Source organism: Rhopilema esculentum, chromosome 13, assembly GCF_057945365.1.
Source record: "Rhopilema esculentum isolate cy_ngs chromosome 13, ASM5794536v1, whole genome shotgun sequence".
In the NCBI taxonomy this organism is placed as follows: domain Eukaryota; kingdom Metazoa; phylum Cnidaria; class Scyphozoa; order Rhizostomeae; family Rhizostomatidae; genus Rhopilema; species Rhopilema esculentum.
In genome coordinates this window covers 3,352,857-3,367,330 of record NC_142827.1, presented here as the reverse complement: position 1 = coordinate 3,367,330, position 14,474 = coordinate 3,352,857, and the positions used below count along the sequence as shown (strand labels likewise).

Here is a 14,474-nt window from a genome sequence, read left to right as displayed (position 1 = left end):
GGATTATAAGAACAATTTACTTACTCACACATTTGTTGACCGTAAATTCAGGTCTGTTACTGATGTGTATAGCTGTCGATCGTTATGTTCACATCACTAAACCAAGGCTATACCAATCAGATTTAAACGGACGTCGACTCGTTGTCCTGGTCATGGGCTGTTTTGTGACTTCCTCTGTGTTTACAATAACTCTAATACTTCTAGAATCCTTCTGGCAGTATGTAGCAGTTGCTAGTTTGAGCATTTCCCTAATGCTCGGACTTACCATTCTATACACTATAATGTATAGAAATCTCCAACAGCACCAAATCAACGCCCAGACGCGACTGCAACAAGTTAACAACAACAGCCTAAGCAACAGCAACAGAAGAGTTGTGAATGGTGATTCCCAGACAGGGCAACTTTCTTCCGTGAAAACCATCCGTTTAGTGTTGGTGGCCATTTTCATTTACTATTTACCCTATACTGTCATTGCAACTATTGGCAAATTCTATACGTTCGAATTAAAATCACAACCAGGTGAAATTTTTCGAATTCTCTTTGCTATATGTACTTTTTTAGTAGAAGGATCAACTGTCATCAATTCTGTGATAATTATTTACGGCAACACAAGATGCAAGCGAGCCATTTTGTCGCTATTTCGTAGCACAGTGGTGCCCCGTGATTGAAAAAGAATTTTTATCAGCATTAGTGCCAATGGAAGAGATTCCTAACCAATCACTTAATTGAATTCTCATCAAAACTGTTTCATATTCTTCAGAACCAAGATGGCTAATTCTTTATTTCCACACTGCACAAATCAAAGAAACTACGAAAATTTTCGAGCAAACTTACTCTTATCACGACAGAGAGAGATGTAAGCGTATCTATTTTAGAACATCTTAAATCAAGCATAATCTTTGAGTTTTATTTCTAACAATTACTTTGAAATTAGCTTTGAAAAAGCAAACATTTGAGGATACTGAAGCTTTTCGTCTGACACTCTTCAGAGTATAAAACATCCGAACATAAACTGATAACTGTACGCTACTAGCATAACGCTAGGAAATATATATATATCTAGTTGCGGATCGAAATAGGCCAGTCAGAAACACGAGCCCATGACTGTTTAGGTTGCCCAATTGGCTTCCCGATAGCGGAATCGCATTTTTTACTAGTTTTTTTTATCTGCAAGACCGAGGAGGCTGCTCTATTTGGGGAAGAGCTTTGTTACTAATGCTGGAAGGGACATGCTGTTTTATTCTATCCCCCAATCTTTGGGTGGTCCGTCCTAGGTAGCCAAGATCACGCTGGCACGTAAACTCATGGATAGCGGAACACTTTTGGACGGATGGAAGTATCAGAAACAGAATAAGAAACAGTCTATTTCTACATAAACATAAAACATCCACTCTTGTGTTAACAGAAGGAGACCGTGTTCCCCTTAGGACTCCATTGGTAACATTTTCAATAGTCAAGCTGCATTGATTGGGCAACCTCAACAGTCATGTGGTCGCGTTTCTGATTGGCCTATTTCGATCCACAACTGGGTCGATATTTTTCCTAGCATAAAGTTCTTGATCTATGTTCTGACGTTCTATACTCTGAAAAGTGTCAGAAGGAAAATTCTTATGATCCTTTGCATCTCAGTTGATTGTTGCAAAATCAAGTTTAGTGTAATTATACAGTGTAAATGTAACATAAATAAACACGATCGATCATTTCATGCCAAAAATATCATAAAATTAAGCTGTTATTACTCTGGAAGAAATGAAAAGTGCAAATCTTTGGACTGACAGTTGTTTTAAAATCTTCCTATTGGACCTATGATCAACTGAATGCGTTTGATAAAGCCATTTGATGGTTATTTGGAGGTCAGTGGAATATTGGGAGTTTGTTACAGCAGTGACATCACCACACAATATCATAGCATAAGGACTACGAGAGTCTTGAAATAAATGAAATTTGGTAGCCAAAGACATCAACATAATGCAGTCATGACTCAAAAACTCTGGAAGCTAATCGTAGGCATTTCAAATGAAAGAGAAGGACGCAGATCTAAAAAGGCACATTCTGGGTAGAAATTTAGAGTTGTTGAGCAAGAGGGCTCAGAAATTCCTCCAATTGATTTCTCAGACAACGAATTATTGCATCTTCATGTAATAGAGGTAGCTCTTGCTTCCTTAAAACAAGAATACGGTCTAATAAATTATCCTGTTGATGCATTCAATTATGATTTGCTCACCATCAACGACTCAAATGCAAACAAAGAAAAAAAGAAGGCCATTTTAGAATATTACGCTGTGCAATGAGGGAAAAGTAATTCTGATTGTTAACTATGAGTAAATGAGCTCAAAAAACTCTTAAAGCAATGTTTGAGAAGTTCCAATCCATTTACAAAATAACAAGTAAACAAGTTATATGAAAGAAACCCGAAAATCAAGGTGCTTTCTACTTAATGTTTTCAAGCGACAGTTTTCGCTGTTGACAATGATTGAGGTAGGACGTTAAATCTCTCACAAGACCATAACCTCTATTTTCTCCTATTTAAATTCATTAACTTAAGAAACTGAAAGCAACGAATCGATCGATAGCTGATTTATAGACAACCGTCAATTGCTCACACTGGTAGCGAAATTGAAAACATGTACGTAATAATCTTAAAAACTGCTGGATATGTTCTGATTTCCCTTCTGAACATCATATCAAATTCACTATTAATATATGGTTTACATCGATCAAAGCAGCTAAACAATTTTTCAAACAAGCTGATACTGGCAATGAGTGGCTCTGATTTATGCTTGGGAGTTGTTGTGTTTCCAGTCTTTGCTGTGGACTCGATACAAAGAATAGAATATCAAGCCTTGAAAGCAGCACAATTCATGGCCAATGTCTTCACCTACACATCAGGTGCGTTAGTGATTTGTATAGCAGCAGATCGTTATATGCATATCACTAAACCAAGGCTATACCGATCGGATGTAAGCGGATCTCGTTTGGCTTTATTGGTCGTGTGCTGTGTTTTATTTGCCGCAGCTATAGCAGCATCGTACATGCTTCTAGCATCCTTTTGGCAGCATCTAGCTGTTGCCATTTGCAATACAATCGCTATTAGCGAGTCTACAATAGTATACTTTGTTTATATAAAGAAGTCTAAAAAAGCACTAACAAAACGTAGGTATGCGACAGCAGCAACTCAACAACAATAACAACAGCAACAACAGTGGAGAGTGTCATGGTGATTCCCCTGCTGGGCAGCTTTCTGCTGTAAGGACAATTCGTTTGGTATTTGTGGCAATTTTCTTGTGCTATGTTCCTCCAATATTATTTTAATTGATTGGTCATTTTACTAGCTCCAGTTAAAATACAAACCAGGATAAATTTACAAGTGCTGATAACTTTAAGTTCTTTCCTGGCATTCACTGCAAGTTCCATAAATTCTGTGATTATAATATTCGGCAATTTAAGATGTCGGCGAGCAATTACGTCATTGTTCCGTAACGTGTTACGTCGGAAGTGACCTTAGACTCGATCACGATTTAATCATTTCATTTTCATGTATTCGCTTGATGCTTGCTTTGCTGCTTGTTTGGTAATTTTTAACAGTTCTGTTGATCTTTGATCCTTGTCTAAATGTTCATTGGTTAATTTTAAGTGTATCATCATTTTAGGACACTAGTTGCACATTAGCTTAATCCGATTTTACTGTCCTGCATCTAGCGTGTCAGCTTTAGGGTGGTGTCAGTCTTGAGGGGCCAGCCGCTACGAGAGCAACTTTGATGGTGAAAGAGATTTGACGTTTTCGTCGAAGTAGACGTCCAGAAACACTTGCCGTGCACAAGATTTAGACTTACGTCCAAGATCCTTCAAGCATCTGCTCTAAAGTTCGCAAAGATAATCACAAGGCTATGAGTTATGTTACTTGTTATAATTTAGTGATTTAGTGTTTTAATCTCTTCATGTTACTGGTTTTTACTTTTTCTCTAGATTAAGCAAAAAGGTTAACATTTTGCTGTCGATAGTGATTTTGCTGTCACTGTTTGAAAAAAAAGGAATTTGACAATATATTCAAAAAACAAAAAAACAAAAAATTTTTTAAGTAAACATACCAACTAATGAACTTTCCTGTTGCTGCATTCAAATAAAAAACCTTTAATTTCTGATCATTATAGAGTAATTGGAAAAACGAATAAAATGATTGTCAGTTTATTTATCCAGAAAATTAGAGAAGACTTAATTGAAATTGGAATAGCCAGTAAATATGCTGAAAAGATCCTTTGATTAATTATCGAAAGAGCCGGGCAATATTCGGTGTAAATAGAAGCTTTGATTTTACAAAAAAACAGGAACGAAAAACAAACATCAAGGTAATTTCTTTTAAATGCTCTCGAGCAACAGTTTTATCCGGGTGATAATCACATAGAGTGGACGTTCAATTCTTCTCCAGGCATTAACCATTGAGGAGTGTTTCTAAGTGTTGATAACATTGGCTTTAACCAGAGCAAGTGACAACTAGCAGTGACCAAAAGAATTGAAGAAACTAGAAGCAGATTGATCGATATTTTTTACCGTCAAATGCTCACACTGGTAAGAAAATGGATGAAATGTACAGCAAAACAATTTTCTCCGTTGCTTTTGCTCTAATTTCTCTCTTTATTATCACATCAAACTCTCTGTTAATCTATGGTTTACACAAGTCAAAACAGCTTAACAATGTCTCTAATAGATTGATACTGGCGATGAGCGTCTCTGATTTATGCCTTGGAGTATTTGTACTGCCTGTCTTTGCTTTTAATATGGTACAAAAAATAGAATCTCAAGCTTGGATGTTAACAGCAGCAATTTTCATGAGCAACGTTTTTGTCTATACTTCGTTTCAAATAATGATTTGCATAGCAATTGATCGATATGTTCATATCACTAAGCCAAGTCTATACCAATCTTGCATGAATGGATCTCGTTTAGTTGTCCTGATCATGTCCTGTGTTGCATTTGCCTCTGGACTAGCAACAGCGTATATGCTGATAGCATCCTTCTGGCTGTTTCTAGCTATTGCTATTTGCAACACTTTTGCTGTATCTGGGTCAATTGTTCTATACACGATAATTTATAAAAAGTTGAGAAAACACCAAATCAACACAACCATGCGACTACAGCAAACCAATAATAATCACAATAACAACAGCAACAACGGAGGAGTGCTTAATGGTGATTCCACCACAGGACAGCTTTCTGCTGTAAGAACAATTCGTTGGGTATTGGTGGCGTTTTTCTTGTGTTACGGGCCCCACAACATCATTTCAACCGTTTGGTCATTTGATAAGTTCCAATTAAAACTTCAACAAAGAGAAATTTTGCAAATGCTGTTTACATCAAGTACTTTGCTGGCATTCTCTGCAAGCGGAATAAATTCCGTTATAATAATATTAGGCAATTCAAGATGCCGACTAGCAATTACGTCAATGGTTCGTAAAATGGTGGTGGCAGCTGCATAAAGGAAGATGCCAAACAGCTTTATGTTGAAAAGTCGATTCACATTTTTGATCAAGCTAAAATAATCTTAAACATTCTAGATCAGTATGAGATTTGTTTTATCCATTCGCCGCAACACTGCGCGAAATATTGTTGAGAATTTTGTTGAGAACCCGAAAGAATTGCACTAGAGGCCGAGTGTTTTGCGTCACTTTATTTTAGCGAGTTTTCTTCGCTAAGTTAAAGTTAGAAAAAAATACAAATTTGCTTACTTTTGGGCTGGTCCATTAATTTTACTTCGTTAAAATTGATGGCATTAAAAGAAAGTTTTCTCCAGATAAGAAAAAAAGAATACTATTAACATCAAGTTTTTGCTGAAGTGCTTCCACTGTCAGATTGATAGATAGGCCTTAGAGTTTTTAAAAGACTTAGTTAATTTTCAGACTTAAAGAATTAATATCTATGTTTGTTCAGTATTCAACTTTTTTCGATTAGTGTGATTTTCAGAAAGACAAGAATTGAAAAAGATTTCAGGCAGAAATTTCTTAAACAAACAAAGTGATATTCGTCACAGAAGAGACGCTTTCACAATGTCTATGACTGGTGACTTGCCTGGCTGTTTTCCTTGTTAGTGTTACTTCTGTTTCCCGAAATGGATGGTAACTTTGTTGAATTCACGATATTCTATGCAAGAGGGCGACATTATAAGACACAGAGACATTTTTAGGGGACCGAGTTACTGCAGTTTTCTGTGCACCTAACTAAAGACTTTGGAGGTTTGCTAAAAATGGTGGAAGCAACAGTGGGACTGAGTGAAAGAGTTGCTGAGAAGAAGAAACCGATCGAGAAATAGAGAGCACGATGGAGATAGAAGAATCGAAATCATTTTCGCACTTAAATCTTTTTACCTAAGATTAAAACGCTTTTAACATCTGTTTTATACTTTTTTTCTGCGAAATAAAACAGGAATTAGCAACATTTTGTATCAACATTTCTTTAATATTATAAATTCTTGACTTTTAGTTTGACATAAGCTTGAATCCTCCTTTCAGCCTTTGCCTATGAATACATTCGAATGGTTGAAATGGTTCTGACGAAAGCTTAAAGAAGAAACAGAATATACGAAAACTACCTTGTTTACGGTGAAATCTCCAGTGCTGGCTTCGGAGATTCCTCGCTCATTTCATTGGGCCGTTGGGCTCAGTGGAATGAGCGTGGGTTTTTGAAGCAGCAAACTGAAGTTTGATTCCAACCAAGAGTGGTTCGATACAATTGGGCAGCACCTTTGTGGAAAGAATTTTTGCCCTGTCAGCCTTTGCTTTATGATTATATATAGTTGTTTTCGAGTATAGAGTTCTAGACGTATGTTCCAAGATATTTTTTAATTCTAGTACCAAGTAAAGACACTTTAGCAACTCTTCGGACACATTTGCTGCTTGTTGTCATTGAATTACATGTTTCTTAAAGTGCCTTTGACATGATTATTTTATTCACTCTAACATCAGACATGACATTGTAGGTGCGTTGGTCGGTTTCATTTCGTAAAATTTTTGAAATTTCGTAATATTGAACTTTATCAAGAAGAAGTTTGTGCTCTATTTCGTCAAACACTTTCTTTAGATCAACGAAGATTGACACAGTATATTTTACCCGGATTTATATCAGAGTGCTATCCCTAATGCTGAAGTCCGTTCTGAACAAAGAAAAGTGTTTGCTAGAGGTGAGATTATGTAGAAATTTCATAATGTTGTATTGAATTGACAAAAAGAAGTTTTAAGTGACCTTTGAAATGAATTAGTTAAACAAAATTTTGCTGAAAGAGATGTAGCAGATCAGACATAAACGCTGATTTCCAATTTTCCTGATCACAAGCAAATTTTCTAAATTATTCTTTTTGTAATCAAGAAGGGTAATTGTATTTCACTGCAGGTAGAAAACCTATCGATTGTAAAAAATGAATTCGAGATTAAGTAAAAAAGTGTGTAAAAAAGATTAAGTTGCTGTGCTTAAAAACGTTGTGATCTCTTCAAAGTAGTTAAAGAAGCATTTGAAAGAAGAAGGAAAATGTTGGAAGAAAAATAAAAAATAAAAGTTGATTTCTATTGAATGTCAAACATTTCGCTTCGGACTGTCAAGGAAACACTTACTTTATTTACACAAATCAACTATTCTAAAGACACTAGGCTTGATTAAAACAGCTTGTCCAACGAAAATTGCAGCAAAAACTCGGTTGTGTTACAAAAACGCAAAATTGATACGTAGCTGTATTTTCATCTCATTGTTTCTTTTTACTTTCTGTTTTGAGCATTATATAAAACTCACTGCTGATTTACGGCTTACATAAATCAAAACAGTTTAAAAATGTTACTAACAAACTGATACTGTCAATAAGCATTTCTGATTTATGCTTTGAGACTCTTGCTCTGCCCGCCAAAGCTTTAGATACGCTACAAGAAATTACATTTAGTGTTTGGGTCAAGGGAACAGCATTTTTGTTGACCCACTTTGCAAGTTTTATTTCAGGTCTATTACTGATCTGTATTACTGTCGATTGTTATAATCACACCTCTAAACAAAGACTATATCAACCCGATGTAAACGGGCGTCGTTTGGTTATCCTGCTCACGGCATGCATTGTAATTTCCTCCAGGTTGACAACAGCGTACATTCTTATCAACAAATCCTTTCGGCAGCAATTTGAAATTGCTATTTGGAATATTTCTGGATTAGCATTGGTATAGGCGATTATGTATCGAGATCCGCAAAAGCACCGTCTTAATGCACAATTTCGATTGCATCCAATCACCAATACCCGTACCAAAAGCAAAAACAACACTCACAACAACATTAACAGCTACAACAACAACAACAAAAATAACAGCAACAATAACAGCAACAACAACGGAAAATGCAAAATGGTGATTCCCGAACCGTGCAATTTTCCTACTTGCGATGAATTCGCTTGGTTTTGGTGGAAATTTTTAATTTTTATTTTCTGTATAATTAAAACTTGCAATTAAAATAAAAATTTGGAAAATATCAAATGAAATCACTCACCACCAGGTGAAAAAAGTGAATCCAGTTTATTCCGTGGTTCTTCATCTTTTTCTGTTATTTTTCCATTAAACGAACAGAAATATGAACCTTCTTCAATATGCAAAAACAAAGCACAAGTGCAAGCATATCTTTCTTGCAGCTAGGCAGTGCTATTATCAGGCCAGCGTAGCATTCTAATGTTTGTTCCTTTTGGGTGGCAGCTCAAGTCCATGCAATCAATGCTTATAACCCTCATGGGGATCCTGCATTGCCTCATTTAGAAGTTTTCCTGTACGAGGAAATTTCTTTTATTATAATCATACCAGAGAATAAACAGGCCGCATTGAACTTATGCAACGCTCGATAAATATAAGCTCTTTCCTATCTATGCACTATGTAAAACCTAATTAACTTGTTTTGAAAAAGAAGTAAAGCTGAGCTAATTAAAAGGTTTCAGGGGCGCTTCAAAATGAATTGACCAAACTGAGATTTTTAAATCTTTCTAAAACAGCGGTAGCAGGGTAAACAATAAATGCTGATTTTAAACAAATTACAAATTGTTGGTGACAAACAAACTAGAAGTTTAATATAAAATTTAAAATAAGTTTACCTCGACAAGAACGTTATTTTCACTCAAAGCGTAGCAGGGAAGGGAAGTTTTGTCATTTCCGACTGTCAAAAAGAGAATTATTGTTCTTAATAATTTTGAAATTGTGAACTTATAGACATATCCAGCAAGACAATTTCATTCGATTAAAGAAACTCGAAAGAGCTTGATCAAAGAGAATTGCAGCATCAACTCAGCACTGGTACAAAAATGCAAAATTGGTACGTAGCTATATTTATCTCCGCTGCTTTTATAATCCTCTCTCTTCTAAACATGACATCAAACTCTTTGCTGATCTATGGACTACATAAATCCAACCAGCTCAAAAATGTTTCTAACAAGCTTATAATGTCAATGAGCATCTCTGATTTATGCATTGGAGTTCTTGTTCTACCTGTCCAGGCTTTACATTCGCTGCCAGAAATTACACTGGATGCATGGATTATGAGAACAATTTACTTACTCACACATTTGTTGACCGTAAATTCAGGTCTGTTACTGATGTGTATAGCTGTCGATCGTTATATTCATATCACTAAACCAAGGCTATACCAATCAGATTTAAACGGACGTCGACTCGTTGTCCTGGTTATTGGCTGCTTCGTGATTTCCTATGGATTGACAATAACGCATATACTTCTAGAATACTTCTGGCAGTATGTAGCAATTGCTAGTTTGAACATTTCCCTGATGCTCGGGCTGACCATTCTATACACAAAAATGTATAGAAATCTCCAACAGCACCAAATCAACGCCCGGACGCGATTGCAACAAATTAACCACAACGGCCTTAACAACAACAACAACAACAACAACAACAACAACAACAGAAGAGTGGTTAATGATAATTCTCAGACAGGACAACTTAATGCCGTGAGAACAATCCGTTTAGTGTTGGTGGCAATTTTTATTTGTTATTTGCCCTATAATATAATTGCAACTTTTGGCAAATTCTATACGTTCGAATTAAAATCACAATCAGGGGAAACTTTTCGAATTCTCTATGCTACATGTACTTTTTTAATAGAAGGATCAACTGTTGCCAATTCTGTTATAATAATTTACGGGAATACAAGATGCAAGCAAGCCATTTTGTCGCTGTTTCGTAGTACAGTGGTGCCCCGTGATTGAAAAAGAATTTTTATCACCAAACAATAGCATAGTATAATGCCTCAAGTTTTCAAACAATGGAAAGAATTGAAATAAATGAACATTGCTAGCCAAAGACATCAACAGAATGCAGTCATGGTTCAAAAACTTTGGAAGCTAATCGTAGGCATTTCAAATGAAAGAGAAAGATGCAGATCTCAAAAGGCATGTTCCGGGTAGGAATGCAGAAGCATTGAGCAACAGAACTTCCTCCAATTGATTTTTAAAACAGAGAATCTTGACATCTTTATGTAATAGAGGTAGCTCTTGATTCATTGAAAGAAAAATACAGTCTAATAATTTATCTTGTTTTTGCATTCAATTATAAAATTCTCACTTCCACTGATTCTGGTGCAAACAAAGAAAAAGAGAAGGCCATATTCAGATTATTGCTCTGTGCAATGAGGAAAAAGTAATTATGTTTATTAGTTACAAGTCAATAAGTTCAAGAAACTCTTAATGCAATGTTTGACGACTTCCAATCCATTCTAGAAATAATAATTGAGTTGTGACGCAACAAGTAAACAAGTTATGTGGAAGAAAGCAAAACATCAAAGTGCTTTCTATTGAATGCTATCAAGTGACAGTTTTACGTAGTTATTATCAATTTCATATCTTACGTATCTAAAGAAGAGACGAAACTGGAAGAGGCTCCAAAAGCAGTGTCAAATGGAGTCAAATGCTTTAATTGGTAACAAAATGCAAAACTCTTACGAAGCTATATCTTTATCCGCTGCTTATTTTCTGATTTCCATTCTGAATGTCATATCAAATTCACTGTTAATATACGGTTTCATCGATCAAAGCAGCTCAACAATTTTCAAACCGGCTGATACTGGCAATGAGTGGCTCTGATTTATGCTTGGGAGTTATTGTGTTTCCAGTCTTTGCTGTGGACTCAGTACAAAGAATAGAATCTCAAGCCTTGAAAGCAGCACAATTCATGGCCAATGTCTTCACCTGCACATCAGGTGCGTTACTGATTTGTATAGCAGCAGATCGTTATATGCATATCACTAAACCAAGGCTATACCGATCGGATGTAAGCGGATCTCGTTTGGCTTTATTGTTCGTGTGCTGTGTTTTATTTGCCGCAGCTATAGCAGCATCGTACATGCTTCTAGCATCCTTTTGGCAGCATCTAGCTGTTGCCATTTGCAATGCAATCGCTATTAGCGAGTCTACAATAGTATACTTTGTTTATATAAAGAAGTTTAAAAAAGCACCAACAAAACGTAGGTATGCGACAGCAGCAACTCAACAACAATAACAACAGCAACAACAGTGGAGTGTGTCATGGTGATTCCCCTGCTGGGCAGCTTTCTGCTGTAAGGAAAATTCGTTTGGTATTTGTGGCAATTTTCTTGTGCTATGTTCCTCCAATAGTATTTTAACTGATTGGTCATTTTACTAGCTCCAGTTAAAATACAAACCAGGATAAATTTACAAGTGCTGATAACTTTAAGTTCTTTCCTGGCATTCACTGCAAGTTCCATAAATTCTGTGATTATAATATTCGGCAATTTAAGATGTCGGCGAGCAATTACGTCATTGTTCCGTAACGTGTTACGTTGGAAGTCACCTTAGACTCGATCACGATTTAATCATTTCATTTTCATGTATTCGCTTGATGCTTGCTTTGCTGCTTGTTTGGTAATTTTTAACAGTTCTGTTGATCTTTGATCCTTGTCTTGCTGTTCATTGGTTAATTTTAAGTGTATCATCATTTTAGGACACTAGTTGGACATTAGCTTAATGCGATTTTACTGTCCTGCATCTAGCGTGTCAGCTTTAGGGTGGTGTCAGTCTTGAGGGGCCAGCCGCTACGAGAGCAACTTTGATGGTGAAAGAGATTTGACGTTTTCGTCGAAGTAGAAGTCCAGAAACACTTGCCGTGCACAAGATTTAGACTTACGTCCAAGATCCTTCAAGCATCTGCTCTAAAGCTCGCAAAGATAATCACAAGGCCATGAGTTATGTTACTTGTTATAATTTAGTGATTTAGTGTTTTAATCTCTTCATGTTACTGGTTTTTACTTTTTCTCTAGATTAAGCAAAAAGGTTAACATTTTGCTGTCGATAGCGATTTTGCTGTCACTGTTTGAAAAAAAAGGAATTTGACAATATATTCAAAAAACAAAAAAACAAAAAATTTTTTTAAGTAAACAAACCAACTAATGAACTTTCCTGTTGCTGCATTCAAATAAAAAACCTTCAATTTCTGATCATTATAGAGCAATTGGCATAAACGAAGAAAGTGATTGTCAGTTTATTTATCCAGAAAATTAGAGAAGACTTAATTGAAATTGGAATAGCCAGTAAATATGCTGAAAAGATCCTTTGATTAATTATCGAAAGAGCCTGGCAATATTCGGTGTAAATAGAAGCTTTGATTTTACAAAAAAACAGGAACGAAAAACAAACATCAAGGTAATTTCTTTTAAATGCTCTCGAGCGACAGTTTTATCCGGGTGATAATCACAAAGAGTGGACGTTCAATTCTTCTCCAGGCATTAACCATTTAGGAGTGTTTCTAAGTGTTGATAACATTGGCTTTAACCAGAGCAAGTGACTACGAGCAGTGACCAAAAGAATTGAAGAAACTAGAAGCAGATTGATCGATATTTTTTATCGTCAATTGCTCATACTGGTAAGAAAATGGATGAAATATACAGCAAAACAATTTTCTCCGTTGCTTTTGCTCTAATTTCTCTCTTTATTATCACATCAAACTCTCTGTTAATCTATGGTTTACACAAGTCAAAACAGCTTAACAATGTCTCTAATAGATTGATACTGGCGATGAGCATCTCTGATTTATGCCTTGGAGTATTTGTACTGCCTGTCTATGCTTATAATTCTGTGCATAAAATAGAATCTCAAACTTGGATGTTAACAGCAGCAATTTTCATGAGTAACGTTTTTGTCTATACTTCGTTTCAAATAATGATTTACATAGCAATTGATCGCTATGTTCATATCACTAAGCCAAGTCTATACCAATCTTGCATGAATAGATCTCGTTTAGTTGTCCTGATCATGTGCTGTGTTGCAATTTCCTCTGGAGTAGCGACAGCAAATATGCTCATAGCATCCTTTTGGCTGTTTCTAGCTCTTGCTATTTGCAACACTTTTGCTGTATCTGGGTCAATTGTTATATACACGATAATTTATAAAAAGTTGAAAACACACCAAATCAACACAACCGTGCGACTACAGCAAACCAATAACAATCACAATAACAACAGCAACAACGGAGGAGTGCGTGATGGTGATTGCCCCACAGGACAGCTTTCTGCTGTAAGAACAATTCGTTGGGTATTGGTGGCGTTTTTCTTGTGTTACGAGCCCCACATCATCATTTCAACCGTTTGGTCATTTTATAAGTTCCAATTAAAACTTCAACAAAGGGCAATTTTGCAAATGCTGCTTAAAACTACTACTTTGCTGGCCTTCTCTACAGGTGCAATAAATTCTGTTATTATTATATTTGGCAATTTAAGATGCCGACGAGCAATTACGTCAATGTTCCGTAAAATTGTGGTGGCAGCTGCAGAAAGGAAGATGCTAAACAGCTTTTTATCTTATTGTTGAAAAATTTGATTTACATTTTAAATCAAACTTAAAGAATCTCAACCATTCTAGATTAGTAATGAATATGTTTTATCCATTCGCCGCAACACTGCGTGAAATATTGTTGTGATACACGTCCTTCGTATGATACTAATAAAGAACCAGTGGTTTTGAACACGAAAGAATTGCCCTGAGTGTTTTGCGTCACTATATTTTAGTGAGTTTTTTTCGTTAAGTAAAAGTTACGACAAATCCAAATTTGCTTACTTTTGCTCACAAATTCGCTCTTCTTCAATAATGTAGATGGCATTAGCTAAATTAAGAGAAAGTTGGCTCAAGATAAGAAAAAAGAATACTATTTACATTGAATTTTTGCTGAAGTACTTCCACAGTCAGATTGATGGATAGGCCTTAAAGTTGGTAACTTGCCTGGCTGCTTGCCTGGTTAATGCGCTTCTTATAATTGGATCAACTGTCATCAATTCTGTGATAAAAGTTTACGGCAACAAAAGAAAGAATCCTTGGCCCAAAAAGCCAGTGAACGAAAGCGTTTATTTCATCAATGAGTTAATTCCCATTTGTTTCTTGTCAGGACATAACCAAATTATATAACATGTCTCACGAGCGATTCGTAAAGCGAAAGGCCTGGAGAGTCATC

At 35.9% G+C, this 14,474-nt stretch overlaps 1 long non-coding RNA gene across 1 annotated transcript in view; it reads right to left on the bottom strand.

Moving 5' to 3' along the window:
* LOC148958601 (uncharacterized) overlaps positions 1-9,801 on the bottom strand; it is a 42,097-nt gene extending 32,296 nt beyond the window's left edge. The window contains exons 1-2 of the long non-coding RNA XR_016144534.1: positions 9,732-9,801; positions 8,509-8,598 (exon numbers count right to left, since the gene is read on the bottom strand). This is a non-coding gene — a long non-coding RNA (uncharacterized LOC148958601). The remainder of the gene's footprint in view (positions 1-8,508; positions 8,599-9,731) is intronic.
* Between the last annotated feature and the right edge of the window lie 4,673 nt (positions 9,802-14,474).